This window comes from Pseudopodoces humilis, chromosome 1 (assembly GCF_049639895.1).
Source record: "Pseudopodoces humilis isolate 2021_Gansu_Grassland_sample_001 chromosome 1, ASM4963989v1, whole genome shotgun sequence".
Lineage (NCBI taxonomy): Eukaryota > Metazoa > Chordata > Aves > Passeriformes > Paridae > Pseudopodoces > Pseudopodoces humilis.
In genome coordinates, this window is record NC_142200.1 from 90,581,939 (window position 1) to 90,587,047 (window position 5,109).

Sequence of the window (5,109 nt, forward strand, 5' to 3'; positions counted from 1 at the left end):
AGGCTTATGCATTGAAATATTAACATTTTTATCCCTTTTACACAATCTAGTTCTTTCTCCAAATTTAATCTCATGTAACAGTGAATGCCTTCACTTTATTAGCTGGTATTTCCTTTCATCACTTTCAAATTTATATCTTTTTAATTTCACTGGATGAACTCTTGTTCTTAAATTATGAAAAAAAGGTGCCTAGAAATGCAGGATTTATCTTCTTTGTGCCATTCATTATTTTCTATAAATCTCTATCATGTTCTTTCTTCATGCCACCCAGATACAAAATTTTCTCTCTCAGCCTCTAATCATCTGCATTGCCTGTCTCCAGATGATCTCTGTGTCTTCTGTATCTATTTTGCAGCTGAGTTCCCAGAACTGAACAAAGCACTCGTGCTGTCTCAAATAACCAACCTTTGGGAATTACAGTATTTCTAGACTGATTTTTAATTTCCCACTAGCATTTTGTTTAACAGTGACGTCCACTGAGCTTTCCACAGTAATGCCAGGATTTGTTTTTTTCCAGAGTAGTTGTACTCAATCAAGGCCCCAGTAGGCTGTGTGAGTAACCCAAAATATGCCATCCAGTGTTATGCTAACCCATCATTAATCCCTTTGTCTGCTGTGGTGTTTATTCTGTTCCTTAGGTTAGGCTTCCCTTTGCTGTCTCTGAGGCTTTTCAACAGTAAGCAACGTTAAACAACAGTGTGCATTCTGTTGCCAAATCATGTCACCCCTTTCAGGATATTCTTAACAAGCCCTTTTAACTCGGGTGTTTCCTCTAGATGGCATGTAGTCACAGGAGGCCAATAGTTTAGATTTGGGATGCATCTAAACTGCCCCACACAGTGAATACAAATACAGTCGAGCATGTCTGTAATGGCCCAACCCACGGATTGTCTCTTTTCTCAGCAGGCTCCTCCACTGCTTTGTTTTCAGTGGCTGTGCTATCTCAGCACAGCAGTACATGGTGAAGGGTGGGCATGAGCCTGGCCATGCTGGAAGTCAACCCCACTATAGCCATATTTTCTTTCTGACACCTTACACCAGCATCTTTGCAAGGTGGCTTAAAAAAAAAATAAATATATATATATATATATATATATATGTATGTATATATAAATAGGAAGGTTGTGAATGTGAGCATGCCCCAGATACCACATACCTGGTAACCACAGTGCTCCCTCTCAAGCCCTCCTCACCTCAAGAAACTTTTTGTGTCCCTCATCCGTGAAAGCCGCTTTGAGCCGCTGCCACAGCGGCTCTGCCCATCCGGAGCTGCCTCTGAGAAGCAGCCAGCAGAGCTGGGAAAGGTCTGTGTCCTTTTGGCACTCCAGTCCTTTTGTACTGCTGTAGTCTTGTCTCCTCAGGACATCTCAAGCAATAGTTTAAAATATGCATTTCTTCCCAAGGTAAAAAAAAAAAAAAAAAAAAAAAAAAAAAGCTCTGGAGAAAGCATATTTTCCTTTTACAAAAGACAGAGCCTACGGGTTCATCCCCTATTTTAGCATATTCATGTTTTATTGCTTCCTTCAATTATCACTTCATCTCATTTTCCATGTTCCAAAGTCTCTAATTTCCAAAAGGACTGCTAGCCTATAGACACAGAAAAATGGTTTTGCACTGTCTCCTGTCAGAATTATTATTACAATTATTACATTATTTAAAATTTATATTACACATATCTAAAAGGCTGCAATTAAATTAGGTCCCACTGCACTTGCCATTAACCAAATGTGTAACTAATGGCATTTCAGACCCTCAGGAAAAATATTTAATTCTAAGGTAAACTCCTCAGGGCAGAAATTACCCACATTTTTGTTCTGTGGGAAAGCAGTGCCTGGTGTTGGTACAGTCTAGAGGCTGCACCACAATCCTAATAATAATAGCAGTAATGATAATCAGTATTAATGATAATTAATATTAGTATTTAATGTTGTTACTTCAGTTTTATCACAGCTTACTCCTATCTTTTGTTTTCATATGATGTGATAAGAATGTGTTTCATTCCTTCAGCTGAAGAATTAATTATTCAAGGTTTTGGTGCTGGTTAAAGATACTTTGCTCTGCTTCCAGGGAACAAATAGGCCAATAGAATAAGTGTTTGGTGGGATGAATGGTGTTAGGAGTGAGGACAAATGGTGAAGAGAGGGGACACCATCAAAAGCTGGTCCGCTCCATGTGAATGTTAACACTTGATCAATGTTCCACGATGAATTCCTTCAGTACACCGAGTTACTGGAAAAAAATCCGCTGCACTGAGAAAGCCGCACACGTCACTGCTGAGTCCCAAGATGGCCATGGTCATATCAGCACACATTTCTTTTCAGTGTTTGTTTTTAGGGGGTTTGTCACCCTACCCCAAAGAAGTAGATGCTTGTTAAAAATTGCTGCCAGGTGTAGATTTTAAACATATTGTTCTTAAGCCAAACTGGGAGATATAGGGAAAAAATGTCAAAATGCAAAGGCAGGACAGCTTAGTGTTAAAATGTTACAAACTGCAATTGCTGATTTAGCGCTGATTTATTACTGCAATGCAAGGGTTTAATATTTGTATGTTTCATTCTCCTCTCTGTGAGTATAGGATTATTATGACTGCCAAGCAACAACTTGGCATGGTTGCAGTTAGTGCCCTACTCTGTAAATGCTACTGCAAAAGTTAGGTTCCAAATGACATTAAGCCAGTTAAAATTTCAAGCAGAGTTTAAAAAAAAAAACCAACAAAACGCCAAAAAAAAAAAAACCCACACAAAGAACAAAAAACCACAGTAAAACACTTTACAAGCACTAGAACAGTGAACTGGCTAAAGTTCTGTCCTAAAGATACAGGTGATATCTATCTACAAAAATGGCTCATTTCTGTGAGTAAAATATTGTTGCAACCTTGATAGAAAAAGTAATCTAGAAGGCATGGATATCTGCACAATGCTAAGACATGTTCAATTGAGTTTTCCTACAAGTCCTTTAAAATATCACCCAATTGTCTCAACTGCTCCCTTCTGGAAATGCTTTTCTTTACCTTCAGCCTGGGGAGAGAAGTGTTTAGAAGCCCATGTGTAAAACTGCATTGAAGATTAAAAGCCCCAGGAACACATGAAATTATATCAGTACTCATGTGCTTTGTATTAGTGAAGACCAGATGGTAAGCATGCCTTTCCTATCATTTTTCTGTCCCTTCCTGTGTTCCCACCTGGGAGAAAGTGTTACGAATTTTTTAAGAAAAATGAATGGGCATTATAGCAACAGAATTGGTTTCTTGCTGTCCAAATAATGACCATTTCTTTGAGCAACGTTTTCATTGTTCAGCTTTCTTTTCTAAATGCATCTTAAGTTAAAAAGCATGCTTAGTCTTCCAAAAGACTTTTGAATATGAAATGCTTTCCAGCTTTTAGACATTTTTTGGGATTTGAGGGTTTTTGTAAATTATATCTATTATGAATATCGATCCTCCATTTGATTAAAAGGATGTGAGCATTCTTTTAGATCAGATAAAACAGGCAGAATTTCTCCTATGCTGATATCCAGGATGCTGCAGATCTTTCAGTTCTCTGATGTTACTCCTTCCTCCTCAAAGCAAGCAAATAAGGTAGAACAAACAAAAAAATAAGGTCTGCTATGCTCTGACTGGATTTATATTACTTTTTTTCTTCTTTTTTTAACTCTTGAATTTGTAGTTAGCATGTAAATTAGGCAGATAAATATGTAGTGAGCCCCTGTCTTTCATACCCAACCTTCTCTCTCCCTCATTTGTGCCACCATTGTCATTTGGCTGTGTGATGGCCTGCCAGCAGCTCTGCTGTAAGCTGGGCTGCTTTGAGAAGAGCTCCTGTGGGGGTCTTTCTTGTCTTTGGCAAACTCTTCCTAAAGAGTATTTTCTGCAGTGTGCCAGCAGCTCTTGGCACAGATTCATCAGCTCACAGTGACTTGCAGTGCGGATACTTAATAGTCATCCCCTGTAGCTTGGCAGTAGCTGAGCTGGATAATGCAGCCTCCAAGTTGCTCCTTGCATGTTAGGTTTCTTCTGCGTGGCCAACTTGGAAACTCCAATTTAATCAATATAAACCAGGGAAAGAGAAAAGGGGAGATCCATCTCGCACTTCAAAGGATGTTTTACCAACTTCACTACTATTGAGAGAATAAGAATGTTTCAGGCAGAGAAGAGGATAGATCCAACAAGCTGATACCACTGAGCCTTCAGCGCAGGAGGAAAGGAAGAACGGAGGAACTGCCTCAGCTTTTGTCAGTCATGTCAAGCAGAGAGAAGGATGTGAAGATGGGCGTCCATAGGCTGTTGCTGTAGGGAAACATACCACTCCCCAGACTCAGGATAACCCTAAATCTCAAACATGTCAGGACACAATATCTCCCACACACCTGGCTGCTTTACTCTAATGCATTCTCAGCCTTTCCCTCCTCTTCCTTCCAATCACACATGCTTCCCTTCCTGTTTACGGCACACAGGACGAGCCCTCCAGCTCCTCAACCCTTAGGGCCTGCTGCATCATACTAAATGCTCAGCAGAAAAACCCCGCGGCACCCTTGGACCATGAGGGGTCCCAGCAGCAAGTTCCCACACAAAAGCAGTTCATCACCTGAGGATGCGGAGCTAAACCACTTTCAGGAAATGAAAAACTCTTGCTAAAAAAATTGGTCCCGAATTTGTGAGGCTTTTGTGGTAATGTTCTGGGACCAAACAAGCTGCAAAGGCAGGAGGGCAGGAGCGAGAATGTAGGTCAGCTCCCATGGTTGTTTCATGTCGTGGGTGCTCCCTGGGTCCCTGCTGTCCAGGGCTCCCTTCCCGGAGTGTGAAATACACACTTATCTGTGTGTGTGTGTGTGTTTTGGGGACAAGTCTCCCTGAGGAGGGCTGGGACGGGGATGCTCTGAGCCGAGAGACCACATCCTAGTCCGAAGATGCGGTCGAGGTGAGGGCGACGAGGCGCCCTCCCAAACCTCCGGCCGGGCTGGGCGGTGCCGGGGGCTGGCTGCGGGGGGAGGAGGAGGAAAAGGCCGGGATATTCCTGAATGAACGGCTCGCTCCTCACCCCACACCTCCGCCCGGCTCCCGCCTCCCTCCCGCCACTCGCCGGTGTCTCTTCGAGGCGCAGCCAGTTTCTA